Source organism: Sander lucioperca, chromosome 13 (assembly GCF_008315115.2).
Source record: "Sander lucioperca isolate FBNREF2018 chromosome 13, SLUC_FBN_1.2, whole genome shotgun sequence".
NCBI lineage: Eukaryota > Metazoa > Chordata > Actinopteri > Perciformes > Percidae > Sander > Sander lucioperca.
The window spans coordinates 23,834,715-23,851,758 of NC_050185.1; the positions used below are offsets into that span (position 1 = coordinate 23,834,715).

General features: G+C 44.1%; 1 long non-coding RNA gene across 2 annotated transcripts; it reads right to left on the minus strand.

Moving 5' to 3' along the window:
* Positions 1 to 157: 157 nt before the first annotated feature.
* LOC116052882 lies at positions 158 to 16,780 on the minus strand. Of its 2 annotated transcripts, none has more exons than XR_004105676.2 (2): positions 16,769 to 16,780; positions 158 to 277 (listed from the first exon to the last, which is right to left on the minus strand). It is a non-coding gene; the product is annotated as an uncharacterized LOC116052882 (long non-coding RNA). The 2 variants fall into 2 exon arrangements; XR_004105677.2 differs by lacking the exon at positions 16,769 to 16,780 and adding an exon at positions 8,950 to 8,962.
* Positions 16,781 to 17,044: the final 264 nt, after the last annotated feature.

The window sequence follows — 17,044 nt, forward strand, 5'->3', positions numbered from 1 at the left end:
CGTAAATAGATTTTCACTTACCGGTGGCGAGTCTGACATAGTGGACAAAGTGCAAATCTTCTTTTGGAAAGTAGGCTTGTATGAGCCATGCCGACAGCAACTTGTAAACAGAGCGTGCACGAGGAGAACTAGGCTTGTGCATGCTCTCTCGTGCACACGTTTAATAGGCGTTCCCTCTCGGGAGCAGGTAGAGTGTTGCGCATGTGCATTTTTTCAAAAAGTGGAGAGGGCGGTTCTTTTCTAAAATTCGGGAAAATCCTCCATTATACCTTTAATACTCAAATTCCACGAGGCTCAGGCCGAGGAGGGGGAGTTGCAGCCATCTTTGATTCAAGCCTGTTAATTAATCCTAAACCTAAACTAAATTATAACTCGTTTGAAAGCCTTGTTCTTAATCTTCATCATCCAACATGGAAAATATTACAGTCAATTATATTTGTTGTTGTTTACCGAGCTCCAGGTCCGTATTCTGAATTTTTATCTGAATTCTCAGTTTTTATCATGTGTAGTCCTTAAATCAGACAAAGTACTTATTGTAGGTGATTTAAATTTCCATGTGGACGTTGACAACGATAGCCTTAGTACTGCTTTCAACTCACTATCTATCTATCTATCTATTTGGCTCCTGCGATGGGTATGGGGGTATCCCATCCCTGTGCGTTGAGCCGACCAGATGAACCAGTTGATTCCAGAGCTGACGGTCTTGTGCCAGCTGCTCCGCATCTCCCACCGCAACTCCAAGTTGTTGGAGGTCGTCCGCAAGAACGTCTAGCCATCGGGTGCGGGGTTTACCCCGTGGTCGTCTCCAGCCTGCGGCCCTCGGCTCAAATTGGAGAATGGCTCTCGTCGGATGGTCGGAAGGAAGGCGGAGAACATGGCCGAACCAGCGGGTACGATGTTGTGCAGCCAGGCAGGATGCTCTGGGCTGGCATGTGCGGGCTCTAAGCACTTGATTGGAAACCCGCTGGGGCCACCTGATGTTCTCAAGAGTTCTGAGAGCCCTGCTATGAAAGCCATCTAATCTTGCAGCCAGTGTCTTATTTAGGGGCCATGTCTCCGAACCATAAAGCAGGATGGAGAGTACTGCTGAGTTGTAAATCCGGAGCTTCGTCTTGCGTGAGATGGTCTGGTGTCGCCAGAGTGGTTTCAACTCACTACTAGATTCAATTGGTTTCAGTCAGTGTGCATAAGGTCACTCTGTTTTAACCACACCCTCGACCTTGGCATCAAAATTGAAGATTTAATATTATTTCCGCACAATCCTTTATTATCAGACCATTATTTAATAACTTTCGAATTCTTACTACCCGACTATACGAAATTAGATAAAAGCTTCTACACTAGATGCCTATCTGACAGTGTTATAGCTAAATTTAAGGAAGATATTCCAACAGCATTTAATTCAATGCCGTTTCCTTAATATAACAGAGGCCTCTTATGTTAACTTAGTCCCTCCTAAATTGATAATTTATTAGACGGTGTTACGGCCTCGCTACAGATGACTTTAGACTCTGTTGCTCCTCTCAAAAAGAAGATGATGAAGCAAAGGAAACTAGCACCTTGGTATAACTCCCAAACTCGCAAATTAAAACAAATCTCGCGAAAACTTGAAAGTAAATGGCGTTTCACCAAACTGGAAGAATCTCATTTAGGGCGTTTTCACACCTGTAGTTGGTTTGCTTTGGTCCGAATCAGTTGGTGAGTTAGTAAACTTGGAGCAATTTGCCCTCGGTCAGTTTGGTTTGGTTTGACTTGACACCTGGAAAAATCCAAGCGTACCAAAATGCGTCATTACAAATCAGGCAAGAACGTTCAGCCTTCTTATTGGTCGGATATGTCTGGGGGCGGGAGCAAGAAAGTAAATACAGGAAGAAGGTCCCGTGTTCTGGTGTAGTGGTCAAACCAGCTCATTTCATTAAAATTATCAGACATTGTTTCGCAAGAGACGTTACTACATCTGCTCTGGTCACCGAGACTTCGCTCTGCTCTGCCTGTCTGTCTCCAATTTTAGCGCCAGCTGGTTTGACCTCGGAGATACGAGTGACGGACGGGAAGCTTGACTTCAGTCTATTTCTGTGATAGAAACAATGCAAGCTGCTACAGTTTGCTGCTCTGCTGCATCGCAGATTGCTAAACACACCTGACTACAGGAGACATCAGCTCAGACTGCTGAACACACCTGACTACAGAGACATTAGCTCAGAATTGCGGCGTACATATAGTTGGTGCGGTTTGAGTATGGATCACATTCCACTACAAACGAACCGCTCCAGAGTATTGGATTGAAAGCGTACCGAGACCACCTCTTCAAGCAGGTCTCGGTACGCTTGTTTGGTCTGCTTTTGGTGCACACCAGAGTTCGAATGCCGCGTTCTCACCTGCCCAAACGAACCGCACCAGCAGGGCAAACACTCTAGTTCGATTCAACCAAACTAAAGGCTGTCGGTGTGAAAACGCCCTTAGATTGGCAAGACAGTCTGAAAACCTATAGGAAGGCCCTCAGAAATGCCAGATCAGACTATTAGTCATTACTAATAGAAGAAAATAAGAACAACCCAAGGTTTCTTTTCAGCACTGTAGCCAGGCTGACAGATAGTCACAGCTCTATTGAGCCATCTATTCCTATAGCTCTGAGTAGTGACGACTTCATGAGCTTCTTTAATGATAAAATTATAACAATTAGAGATAAAATTCACGGTTCACCTTTAAATGCAGGACTGCTAGAAAGAACGACAAGACCTGACAAGACTGCTTTTATCCTATAGACCTTCAACAATTAATGTTAAAGGTCTCTTCAGCAAAGCCATCTACCTGTCTCTTAGACCCCATCCCAACGAGGCTACTTAAAGAAGCGTTACCCGTGGTTAACACTTCATTGCTAGATATGATCAATATGTCTTTATTAACAGGTTATGTACCGCAGTCATTTAAAGTAGCTGTGATAAAACCTCTTCTGAAAAAACCCACCCTCGATCCTGAAGTCTTAGCCAACTATAGACCTATATCTAACCTTCCCGTTCTCTCCAAGATCCTTGAGAAAGTAGTCGCTAATCAGTTATGTGATTTTCTACATAGCAATAGTTTATTTGAGGACTTTCAGTCAGGATTTAGAATACATCATAGCACAGAGACGGTACTGGTGAAGATTACTAACGACCTTCTAACTGCTTCAGACAAAGGACTTGTCTCCATACTTGTCATATTAGATCTTAGTCCTGCATTCAACACTATTGACCATATGGTCAATAGTGTCCTTGGCATGGGGTACTTTCCATAAGATCATCTCTCAATGCAAATCAAACCAGCTATTAGGCTAACTGAAATAAAACCATGCCAATCTCTAGTTATGGTGAAGGGTATGTAATGATGTGGGGCTATTTTAATTACAAAGGCCAAGGGAACTTTATCAGGATGCATAGTATCCTGGATCCATAAAATAACTGGCCTTGAAAAATTAAACTCTGCCTGCCTTTATGGGAATTTAACATAACTTATGCCCCCTGTATTTTAAGGAAGAACATTTATTTATTTACGATACATTATTCATTCACAAAGAAAATTGCTGTTCTCAAAGGTTTTTCCTAATTTTTTCAATTAAGGCATTAAGATCAATTTCCAAAAGATTATTTTTTTATTCCTCTTTTTAGTCAACTATAGCAGGGGTTCCAATACTCATGAGCAGCACTGTAGTTGATTTCTCGCATAAAAAAGTCTCAGAAGTGAATTTAATAACGAAATAGCAGACAAACAATGTGTAACATTGCACTGTCTCGTCTCCAATGTATGTGTATGTGGTTCGCTCAACCAATCACCGCGCAGCTCATCTAAATATTCATGAGCATACCATATTTGGAAGAAAAGCTCTTGTTACAAATAGGGCCATATTCACAGGTTAGTTAAGGGCCCATAAAATAGCAACCGGGCCATTTTCAGCCCAACCAATGTTACATACCGTATAAGGAGACCTTAAGGAACAGTGTGAAATACCCTATATAATCATTTTATCACCACTTTAACGATAAATCCTCCAGGTACGCTAAAGTTAGCCATGGCGTTCCACAAGGCTCACCAATTCTATTCTCCTTATATATGCTTCCTCTAGGCAATATTATTAGGAAACACTCAATTAACTTTCAATGTTATGCAGATGACACCCAATGATACTTATCAATCAAGCCAGACAACACCAGTCAGTTAGCTAAACTTCAAGCAGGCATTAAAGATATAAAATCATGGATGACCTACAATTTCCTGATGTTAAACTCAAACAAAACTGAAGTTACTGTGCTGGGCCCCAAACCCCTCCAAACTTCATTATCCAAATATTTAGCTACTCTAGATGGCATTGCCCTGGCCTCCAGCACTACTGTCAGAAATCTAGGAGTTATTTTTGATGAGGATATATCCTTTAACGCCCACTTAAAACAAACCTCAAGAACAGCCTTTTTTCACCTTCGTAACATTGCCAAAATTAGGAACATCCTATCTCAAAACGATGCTGAAAAACTAGTCCATGCATTTGTTACTTCCAGGCTGGACTATTGTAATTCCTATTACAATAGTAATCAGTTGCTCACATAAGTCCCTTAAGACTCTCCAGCTGATTAAGAATGCTGCAGCGCGTGTACTGACAAGAACTAAGAAAAGAGATCATATTTCTCCTGTATTAGCTTCTCTGCATTGGCTTCCTGTAAAATCCGGGATTGAATTTAAAAGCCTTCCCCTGATCTACAAAGCTCTAAATGGTCTAGCACCATCATATCTTGAAGAGCTCATAGGACCGTATTGTCCCACTAGAGCACTGCGCTCCCAGAATGCAGAGTTACTTGTGGTTCCTAGAGTCTCTAAAAGTAGAATGGGAGCCAGAGCTTTCAGCTATCAGGCTCCTCTCCTGTGGAACCAGCTCCCAGTCTGGGTTCGGGAGGCAGACACCGTCACCACATTTAAGAGTAAACTTAAAACTCTCCTTTTTGATAAAGCTTATAGTTAGGGAGTGAGGAGTTGCAGCGTCCGCCTAGCCCGGCCCACCTGCTTCTCTTGATAGTGGTCAGATTCATCTACCAACCCTTATGGAACTGGCTCAGGTTTGCCTTGCACCAGCTGTTAATTATGCTGTTATAGTTTTAGACTGCCGGGGGACTTCCTTCCTTGACACAGTGAGGTTCTCTCTCCTCTTTCTTTCCATCTGTGTGTATCCATGTCCCAGAAATGCTTGTTACTAACCTAGCTCTGGGGAGCTTTTTCCCTGGAGTCCTTATGTTTTTTTTCACCCAGAAGTTTTCCTTGGATTAGGGTGGCAGCTGTTGCCGTGGCCCTGGTCCGCGCCCTGCTATGCCCTGCTACACCCTGCTACGCTCTACAATGCTCTGCAACGCCCTGCTAGGTCCTGCTATGACCTGCTATGTCCTGCAGTACCCTGCTACTCCCTGCCACATCCTGCTATGCACTGCAGTGCCCTGCTACGTCCAGCTACGCCCTGCTACATCCTGCTATGCCCTGCAATGCCCTGCTACATCCTGCTTTGCCCTGCAGTGCCCTGCTACACCCTGTAACGCCCTGCAGTGCCCTGCTACGCCATGAACTACAACTACTAAACTTAGCACAAAAAGTAAGGAAATTTGTGTTTGGTAGATTATTTCTCTGTGGTAACAATGCTTTTTGGCAATAAATGTTATACCGTTGGGAAGCCTGTTTAGTTCCCTTTCAAATGGTGCCCAATTTGTAAGGAACATGCATTTGTGGGATGAGCAGCAGCGCTGAGTATGTGGGTTGCGCCCATGAAAAATTTGCCAAATCTTCTCTGCCAATGCCAAACAGCTTATTCTGCCATTGACTTGTTTGGTGGATTGGATGATTCTGCCTACGGCAGATGGATGTAAGGTCAAACTGTGGCAAAGATGCAGAGAACGCTATGCTGATTGCTGCACCGATAGAGTAACACCTTTTGGTGGAGGCAGTGTGATGGTGTGGGGCGGCATCTCCCTCACTGGAAAAACGAGGCTTCTCATCATTGGAGGCAATCTCAATGCAGAGATATATATAGATAAGATTCTGCAACCAGTGGCAATCCCATATCTCCACAGTCTGGGACCGAACTCTATCCTCCAAGATGACAACGCTCGCCCCCACAGGGTGGGGTTTATCAGAGACTACCTCCAGAATGTGGGAGTGGAGAGGATGGAATGGCCTGCCAGCAGTCCTGACCTCAACCCCATTGAACACTTGTGGGATCAGCTTGGGTGTGCTGTTCGTGCCAGAGTGACCAACACAACCATGTTGGCTGACTTGCGACAAATGCTAGTTGTAGAATGGGATGCCATCCCACAGCAGTGTGTGACCAGGCTGGTGACCAGAATGAGGAGGAGGTGCCAGGCTGTTGTGGCTGTGTATGGTTCTTCCACATGCTACTGAGGCTCCTGTTTGTGAAATGAATAAATTGTTAAATTGCCTATATGTCTTGTGTCTTGTTCATCCAATCCACCAAACACCAAACGAGTCAATGGCAGAATAAGCTGTTTGGCATTGGCAGAGATTTGGCAAATTTTTCATGGGCACAACCCACATACTCAGCGCTGCTGCTCATCCTACAAATGCATGTTCCTTACAAATGGGGCACCATCTGAAAACATGAAATGTGGAACTGAAAACAAATATAAAAGTGAAAAATGAAAATTAATAATTTATTCAAAATAATTCCAGAATTTAATCTAAATTTTATTCAAACTGAAAAAAATTGGTACACTTATTTTTAGTTTGAATACATGGTTTTATTTTTTAAAGTTTTAGACCAAAACTTAAATTTTCAATTTCAAGCTTTAGTTTTTCAACTATATATTTTTTTCAAATTAACAAAACATTTGGCCCTGATTTAGCTCCATAGACCTACTCTATCTATAAAGTGTCCTGAGATAACTCTTATGATTTGATACTGTAAATAAAATTGAATTGAATTGAATTGAATTGAAATCCTTCAAGATGGTCTATTAACTATCACACTTAACACAAACCCCTGACATGAAGTCATATAACTGGAATACAGTACCTACATATTTAGTAGCAATGTTAATGTAAGCAAAGTGTAAAATGCAAAATGAATAAATAAATCTTCCTCCTTTTTTCTTATGCCTGGTCCTTATACTCAGTAGTATTGAGCATCATCAGCAGGTCATAGTTGAAGCAGAAAAAGATAAGTTATCAATGAAAAGTTTGCCTTTGCTTTCACTTTCAGTCAGAACTTTTTTTCTTACGAAATACTGGATCTGTTTTACGGAGCCCCGGAAGGGTCACGGCGATATTTTTTCAGGGGACTACTTTTGCATTACCTCACAATAACTTTTGCGTTCTCTCGCAAAACTTTTCTTTTCATACTTATTTCTATGGTTGTATCAAATTAGACCAATAAATATGTTCTTTATCAGACAGTATGTACAGAGATAACCTATTTAGACACCACCTAAATTAGAAACCGCTAATATGCCGCAATAGACCCAAAAAGTAGGCTAGTAGACATTATAAACTTAAAACCAAATATCCTAATACTTAATTATTATAAGTAGAGATGCACCGATTGACCGGCCGGTGACCGGAATTGGCCGATTTTGACGTCATCAGCCATGACCGGCGAGCTACCGGTCAGTCTGACATATTCCGATTTTATGCTGGTCAAATTCACTCGGGCGCCGCATGACTTACATCGCACAACATCAGCACCACACATGCACACGCAGGGTTTCCGCTATATGCATGTAGCAGCGGCGCACTGCTGCTCAATCAGCTGTTTATGAAATTTCATAAAGTCGTAATTATACACGGCTAGGCAGAGCCGTCTGCTCTACTGATCTCAGGCGAACAGTCAGCTGCTCTCTCTCCCCCTTTGAGGCTGAAAAACTGGAACATGAAAACCACACTCACGCGGGTCCCGTGAAATATGACAGCTACAGTTTATCAGAAAATAGTGTTGGGCACACTGACTTTGATGAATTTACTGTTTATCAGACCCCAGATGAGACAAGAAGCTAACGTTAGCAAACGCTGTGGTGACGGTCCCTCTGCCTCTGCCGCCCCGCTGGCCGCTGTAGGAGACGCTGTATTAAACAAAAAACAAAAAACAAAAGAGACGCTGTGTTCCTCCGACACGCTGTATTAACGTTACTGTTTAAAACACTTTCCAGGTTAGTGGGGATACATACCGCTCAAAAACCAACATTAAAAACGTAGTAATCTTCCCTCAGCATTTAGTTTTGTTGCTAAACTGTGTGTAAAATGAACGGTGACGTTAAATCATCTGTTTCAGGTAACGGCACGCTAGGGTACCGTCTATTTGCTGGATTGTTCCGAGGTAACCGCCAGTAGCTAACGTTAGCAGACAAGCCTGTTGACAGCAACGGTAGTGTTAATATTTATGCACAATGACAAATAAAGCAAACTTGCTAAAAAAGGAACTACACACTGTTTTCAGGTAACGTTACTGTTGATGTTCAAACAGGCCTGTGTGTGTTTTGAGAAATATCTTTATACTGCATTAAGGCTATATTTATTTTATTTTTATTTGTATATAATCTTTATATATATATATATATATATATATCTATATATATATATATATAAATAATATTTATATATTATTTTATTGCCATTACCAGTGTTTTTCCTGTTTTCATACATACAGAAGTTTAGTTTGCTAAATATGTCACGTTTTTTTAGTTGGATATTGGATGTGAAAAGAAGGAAATGGTTCTTCCATAACATTGCACTTTAGATGTGTGTTAATTTCCCACAACAGGAGTAATTTATATAGTTCTATTTTATATCGATCGATTATCTATTCAAAAAATGTTCTATGTTCTGTGCAAAATGTAAAATTTTCTATTAAAGAAAAGATAGAAAATAAATATTTGTGTGTGCTGTAAAGTGGTTAGAAAAAATAAAATCGGTATCGGCTGGTCAAACTCAATGAAAAATTGGAAATCGGAATCGGCCTAGAAAATTGTAATCGGTGCATCTCTAATTATAAGACACCATTTTATGTAATTTTAAATCAAATACAATGCTATTAGATCCCAAATGTGTTACAGTAGATGCCATGCTACCAAATTGTAGACTTAGACACTTTTACCAACCTGGTCATATAGCTTAATTAAACAGCAGGCTGTTATTATAAGAATGTAATGCCATATCGGGCATAGCCCTTAGTCAGACAAAACCCTGAGAGCTCAGAAGACAATACATTTATTTGGCCTTTATTTAAGTTTCACTTTCTTATGGCTCATTTGTGGCTGATTAGAAGAAAAGTGCTCTAAACTAAGTCAAACCACATCAGGTCACATCTGGTCGCTACTTCACACGTCCCTTACAGCTCATATGCAGACACCAGACCGTGATGTAATTGCTGATGTAAATCTGATGTAATTAAACGGATTTGTCCCACACAGTACAGGAATATAGACCATTACAGGTAGAAAATGAACATATAGGCACTGGAAGGGTTATAGCCATAGTTGATTGTACTGTGGGCTGTATTTTCACATTTTTGTCCCTGAACTAACATTCTCTCTTTGTAACACTACTAGGGAGCTGCAGATAGATAATGGGAACGCAAAACTTATTGAGTGGGAATGCAAAACATATTGCGAGGGAGCGCAAAAATAGTCCCCTGAAAAAGTCTTGCCAGTGAGGAGGGGCTGCAGTAGACCGGGTTTGAATTAAGTTGTCACAAACCCAGAATGTTGGTAATTACTTGTTCATATAATCTTGTTTATGTATCTGTCCTCTCACATCCCCCATGTACACTCCATGTAAAGGTGTGTCTAGCAGTCAACATATCCTGGTAGATAAAATATTATCAATGGAATCTTTATTAGTTAGGCAGGTTTAGCTTCCTGTGGAAAGATAAACACAATAGAATTTAGACTGCAAGAACCCTGGTTATGCTTCAAGTGGAAAAGAATGAAAAACAAGGAACATATTCTCTCTGTCCCTCTGTGTATGTCTGTCAATGACTCCATATGACAAATGTCCATACACAGTGCATCATGAAAGCACACATGACATGAATCATTCTAGGTTGTTTTTTCACAGCTGACTGGCACAGGTTGTTATTCAGGCACAGAGAAAACACATTTGTTACAGTCAGCGAGTTTGTCTTCATAAGAAATCCCGTCTTCAGACATCCAATGTTTTATTACTAAAGACAACCATACTCGTTCTACTCGCCCAGGGACTTTCTTTCCTCCTCAGCTTAGATTATTTTCTCTGTGTTATGAAATGGATAACTTCAAACGCCTTGCTGCTTCGGCCTGTGCACCCCCCACCTCTCCCCACCAATTATTCATGAAGGTCTTCTTGTGATAAAAAGAGGAACACACAGAGGGAGTTTGCAACTTATTATCATGACCTGATTACAACTAAGTAGAGAATGGCAGCAGTGCAGCACTGCCAGTCCATTGTCAAAGTTAACAGCCACAATGAACAGGAAAGAAAAGAAAAGAAAATGTAATGTGGCCAAGCCAACCATCAGAGTTTGGAAATTGTGAAGAAGCAGACGATGTAGGCTGACATAAACTTACACTGTTGACACCTAACTGCATATGAAAATTCCAAACAGTAACAATGAACAATAATTCCTTTAGATGTTCACTAGTCTATATCCTTAACGTTCCACTTCTGGGATTGCTCCGGTGCCGCAGGAAATTCTGCCGGATGCATGTATTTTCGCCAATGTCCATTACCTTCCTCTTTCTTTGTGTTGGCGTTCTAACCTCCGGTGGATTTGTGAGGACTATGGTTAACTGCTCCTCAGATCTCTGCAGGGTAAATCCAGACAGCTAGCTATACTATCTGTCCAATCTGAGTTTTCTCTCGCACGGCTAAAACAATACTTTGAACGTACACATGTTCCACCAAAACAAGTTCCTTCCGAGGCTATTTTGCAGAGGCACTGTGCGGAGCTTAGGGTTAGGCCATGACGATTGTGATTGGTTTAAAGAAGATAAGTTAACAAGGCATACAGGTAAAACTTAATTAATGTACATAATGTATTTGTCAGCAATTATAACCTCTCCTAAGTAGACATTTTATATTAATTCAATTAAATTCAATGTTATTTATAGTATCAAATCATAACAAGAATTATCTCAGGATACTTTACAGAAAGAGTAGGTCTAGACAACACTCTATAATTTACAAAGACCCAACAATTCCAGTAATTCCCCCAAGAGCAAGCATTTAGTGCAACAGTGGCGAGGAAAAACTCCCTTTGAGGAAGAAACCTGGGACAAACCCAGGCTCTTGGTAGGCGGTGTCTGACGGTGCCGGTTGGGGGTGTGATGAACAGTGGCAATAATAGTCACAATAAAGATAATAATAAGCTTTATCAAAGAGGAGTGTTTTCAGTTTATTCTTAAATATGGTGACGGTGTCTGCCCCCCATACCCAGACTGGGAGCTGGTTCCACAGGAGAGGAGCCTGATAGCTGAAGGCTCTGGCTCCCATTCTACTTTTAGAGACTCTAGGAACCACAAGTAGCTCTGCATTCTGGGAGTGCAGTGCTCTAGTGGGACAATAAGGTCCTATGAGCTCTTCAGGATATGATGGTTCCTGACCATTTAGAGCTTTGTAGGTCAGGGGAAGGCTTTTAAATTCAATCCTGGATTTTTTAGGAAGCCAATGCAGAGAAGCTAATACAGGAAAGATATGATCTCTTTTCTTAGTTCTTGTCAGAACACGCGCTGCAGCATTCTGGATCAGCTGGAGAGTCTTAAGGGACTTATTTGAGCAACCTGATAGTAAGGAATTACAATAGTCCAGCCTGGAAGTAACAAATGCATGGACTAGTTTTTCAGCATTGTTTTGAGACAGGACGTGCATAATTTTGGCAATGTTACGAAGATGAAAAAAGGCTGTTCTTGAGGTTTGTTTTATGTGGTCGTTGAAGGAATCAAAAATAACTCCTAGGTTTCTGACAGTAGTGCTGGAGGCCAGGGCAATACCATCTAGAGTAACTATATCTTTAGATAATGAGGTTTGGAGGTGTTTAGGGCCCAGCACAATAACTTGAGTTTTGTCTGAGTTTAACATCAGAAAATTGTAGGTCATCCATGATTTTATGTCCTCAAATTAGTTAGTTAGTTAGTTAGTAAGTTAGTTGTTTGTAACTTGAGTGTTCATTGTCCAATTTGCCCTAATTTTTTATGCTCAATTAGAGAACAGGCCTGAGAGCATGTACAAGTCAATAATGAGTTATAGTCATAGTTATATGGTAATTTGACACCTAGCCACGCCCACACCTTTGGATGCAAGTGCAAAAGCTTCGCAATTTAGCTTTAGCAAGGCCTTTAGATTGTACTGACCAGGAGTTTTGGGAGACTAAAAGGACGATGGAGGTGTCTCCTAAAAAGAAATGACTGCAAGCTGGAGCTGAGCTAGAAAATGACGCTCACCTACTGTGTGCTTCAGAACATCACCGGCTGTGAAGTTGGGCATTACCTCATTGGCGACCCAGCCTACCCCATGCAGAAATGGCTCTGAAAGCCCTTTTTGGACACTGGCAGACTGACCCGTGAACAATAAACCTACAATTACTGGCTGAGCAGTGCACAGTCGGTAAAAAAACAATTGAGGTGTCTCATAAAAAGAGAAATGACTGCAAGCTGGAGCTGAGCAAGAAAATGACGCTCACCTGCTGTGTGCTTCACAACATTTGTGAGGAACATGGGGACAATTTTACATCCCATGGGCCCACCAACTGTGGGAGGAACCGCTGGGGTCGGGTGCACTGCCACATGGGTGGCGGTGAAGGTCAGGGGCCTCGACGGACCAGACCCGGGCAGCAGACGCTGGCTCTGGGGATGTGGAATGTCACCTCTCTGTGGAGGAAGGAGCCGGAACTTGTGCGGGAGGTGGAGCGCTACCGATTAGATCTGGTGGGGCTTACCTCTACGCACAGTCTCGGTTCTGGAACCATACTCCTGGATAGGGGTTGGACTCTTTTCTTCTCCGGAGTTGCCCAGGGTGTGAGGCACCGGGCGGGTGTGGGGATACTCACAAGCCCCCGGCTGAGCGCCGCTACGTTGGAGTTTACCCCAGTGGACGAGAGGGTCGCCTCCCTATGCCTGCGGGTTGTGGGGGGGGAAAACTCTGACTGTTGTTTGTGCATATGCACCAAACAAGAGTTCAGAGTATTCGGCCTTCTTGGAGACCTTGAGTGGAGTTCTGTATGGGGCTCCAGTGGGGGACTCCATAGTTCTGCTGGGGGACTTCAATGCGCACGTGGGCAATGATGGAGACACATGGAGAGGTGTGATTGGGAGGAACGGCCTCCCTGATCTAAACCAGAGTGGTTGTTTGTTGTTGGACTTCTGTGCTAGTCATGGATTGTCTATAACGAACACCATGTTCGAACATAGGGATGCTCATAAGTGTACCTGGTACCAGAGCACAATAGGCCAAAGGTCAATGATCGATTTTATAATCGTTTCATCTGATCTGAGGCCGTATGTTTTGGACACTCGGGTGAAGAGAGGGGCGGAGCTGTCAACCGATCACCATCTGGTGGTGAGTTGGGTCAGGGGCTGGGGGAAGTCTCTGGACAGACCTGGTAAGCCCAAACGGGTAGTGCGGGTAAATTGGGAACGTCTGGAGGAGGCCCCTGTCCGACAGACTTTCAACTCACACCTCCGGCGGAGCTTTTCGTGCGTGTTTCCATTGCTGAAGCTGCGGCGAGGAGCTGTGGTATAGGGTCTTAGGTGCCTCAAGGGGCGGTAACCCACGAACACCGTGGTGGACACCGGTGGTCAGGGAAGCCGTCCGACTGAAGAAAGAGTTTTTCCGGGATATGTTATCCCAGAGGACTCCGGATGCAGTTGCAAGGTACCGAAGGACCCGAAGGGCTGCAGCCTCTGCCATGAAAGAGGCAAAGCAGCGGGTGTGGGAAAAGTTCGGAGAAGACATGGAGAAGGACTTTCGGTCGGTACCAAGGTGCTTCTGGAAAACCGTTCGCCACCTCAGGAGGGGGAAGCGGGGAACCATCCAAGCTGTGTAGAGTAAGGATGGGACGCTGTTGACCTCAACTGAGGAGGTAATAGGGCGGTGGAAGGAGCACTTTGAGGAACTCCTAAATCCAACTAATACGCCCTCTATGGTAGAGGCAGAGCTGGAGGATGATGGGGGATTGTCGTCAATTTCCCTGGTGGAAGTTGCTGAGGTAGTTAAACAACTCCACAGTGACAAAGCCCCAGGGATTGATGAGATCCGTCCAGAAATGCTTAAAGCTCTGGGTGTGGAGGGGTTGTCTTGGTTGACACGCCTCTTCAACATTGCGTGGAAGTCTGGGATGGTGTCTAAGGAGTGGCAGGGGGTGGTGGTTCCCCTTTTCAAAAAGGGGGACCAGAGGGTCACACTTCTCAGCCTCCCCGGTAAAGTCTACTCCAAGGTGCTGAAGAGGAGGGTTCGGTCGATAGTCGAACCTCAGGTTGAAGAGGAACAATGCGGATTCCGTCCTGGTCGTGGAACAACAGACCAGATCTTTACTCTCTCAAGGATCCTGGAGGGAGCCTGGGAGTATGCCCAACATGTGCTTTGTGGATCTGGAGAAGGCCTATGACCGGGTCCCCTGGGAGATACTGTGGGAGGTGCTGCGGGAGTATGGGGTGAGGGGGTCCCTTCTCAGGGCCATCCAATCTCTGTACGATCAAAGCGAGAGCTGTGTCCGGGTTCACGGCAGTAAGTCGGACAGGTCATTTCAGGTGAGAGTTGGCCTCCGCCAGGGCTGCGCTTTATCACCAATCCTGTTTGTAGTATTTATGGACAGGATATCGAGGCGCAGTCGGGGTGGAGAGGGGTTGCAGTTCGGTGGGCTGGGGATCTCATCGCTGCTTTTTGCAGATGATGTGGTCCTGATGGCATCATCGGCCTGTGACCTTCAGCACTCACTGGATCGGTTCGCAGCCGAGTGTGAAGCGGCTGGGATGAGGATCAGCACCTCTAAATCGGAGGCCATGGTTCTCAGCAGGAAACCGATGGAGTGCCTTCTCCAGGTAGGGAATGAGTCCTTACCCCAAGTGAAGGAGTTCAAGTACCTTGGGGTCTTGTTCGCGAGTGAGCGGACAATGGAGCGGGAGATTGGTCGGAGAATCGGCGCAGCGGGTGCGGTATTACATTCAATTTATCGCACCGTTGTGACGAAAAGAGAGCTGAGCCAGAAGGCAAAGCTGTCAATCTACCGGTCAGTTTTCGTTCCTATCCTCAACTATGGTCATGAAGGCTGGGTCATGACTGAAAGAACAAGATCCAGGGTACAAGCGGCCGAAATGGGTTTCCTCAGGAGAGTGGCTTGCGTCTCCCTTAGAGATAGGGTGAGAAGCTCAGTCATCCGTGAGGAGCTCGGAGTAGAGCCACTGCTCCTTCGCGTCGAAAGGAGCCAGTTGAGGTGGTTCGGGCATCTGGTAAGGATGCCCCCTGGGCGCCTCCCTAGGGAGGTGTTCCAGGCACGTCCAGCTGGGAGGAGGCCTCGTGGGAGATCCAGGACTAGGTGGAGGGATTATATCTCCAACCTGGCCTGGGAATGCCTTGGGATACCCCAGTTGGAGCTGGTTAATGTGGCTCGGGAAAGGGAAGTTTGGGGTCCCCTGCTGGAACTGCTACCCCCGCGACCCGATACTGGATAAGCGGACGAAGATGGATGGATGGGGACAATTTTGCAGAGGAGCACCCATACAGTCATATAAACATTCTGCCTCGTGTCCAGGTAATACCTGAGCATTTTAATCAAGAAGGGGCTGACATTAGAGCTGCATTAATTCAGTACTTTTGCCGAGGGGATTTCTTTTTCCTACAGCACCACTGCCAAACATTTGTAATTCTACCTGTTCTGTTTTTGTTCAAGGATTATACTGTCATTACACCAGATTGTACATTTTTATGTTTACTTGCTGAGTTAATAGCTCTCTTTCTTTCTGGTTTCCATAAAAGCAGCTGTGTATAATGTGCACAAGTTTAAATAACCTTCTTTTTTTCAAACTTGCACTACTTGTGCTTCTTGATTACCATGCATATCAGCAGCAGTGATGTTGGTGTTCTCTGTTGGTGTCTGGTCAGATGAGCCCGGGTTCCGTATGGCACTCTGCTGGGCTGTTGATCTTATGCAGGATATTTCCACGAGGATGAAGGCTGATAATAATGGTATATTTTTACATAGAAGGTTAGCCGGGTGCAGCTATAACGGTCTTTGCAAACAATAGGGCCAGCTTGCATAAACAAACTGATTTTTTCCATCGCTGTATTAATCAGTGTCAGCTGTCTCCTTATTACGTAAACCTCGGCTGAAGAGCTGCAGCTTCAAATGTCTGTACACCCAGACGCACTGTCCCTTCCTGTTAGGCTTTTGTCATGTGCAGTGTCTGACCTTGTGAGTGTGTCAGTGCTGAGCCTGAGCTGTAAGGCCTATACTGTGCGTCACTCTCTTCCTTAACTTTGAGAAGAGCAATGACAGCTAGTGAAGGAAGTGAGCCGGAGGCAGCATCTTCACAAAGCTTTTAAATGATTCATGGCATATCCTGGAATCATGATGTCACTGGAGAGGAAAACAGGATAGATCTTCATACCAAATAAAGTGCCACACAGTAGGCTCCAAACATGACAAGAGTTGAAATGCACGTTAATGTTTGCCACGAAAATAAAAGCTAGACACATTTGCTTAGGACGAGGGTAGAGGATGTATTCAAGCGGGCGTCACATAGCAGATTAGATTCTGATTGGCCAATACTAATGCCACAGAAACTACTCCTATATAGTGTCAGTAGCTCAGACTGTAGGGACTTGACTAGGGAACCGGAGGGTCACTAGTTCAGGTCCTGGTACGGACTGTGGACTGGTAGCTGGAGAGGTGCCAGTTCACCTCCTGGGCACTGCCGAAGTGCTCTTGAGCAAGGCACCAAACCACCAACTGCTTGGCCTGTCAATGGGCAGCCCCTTCACTCTGACATCTCTCCATTAGTCCATGTATAAGTCCTGGGTGTAATTCAGGCTTGTGTGTAACAACAGACTGTAA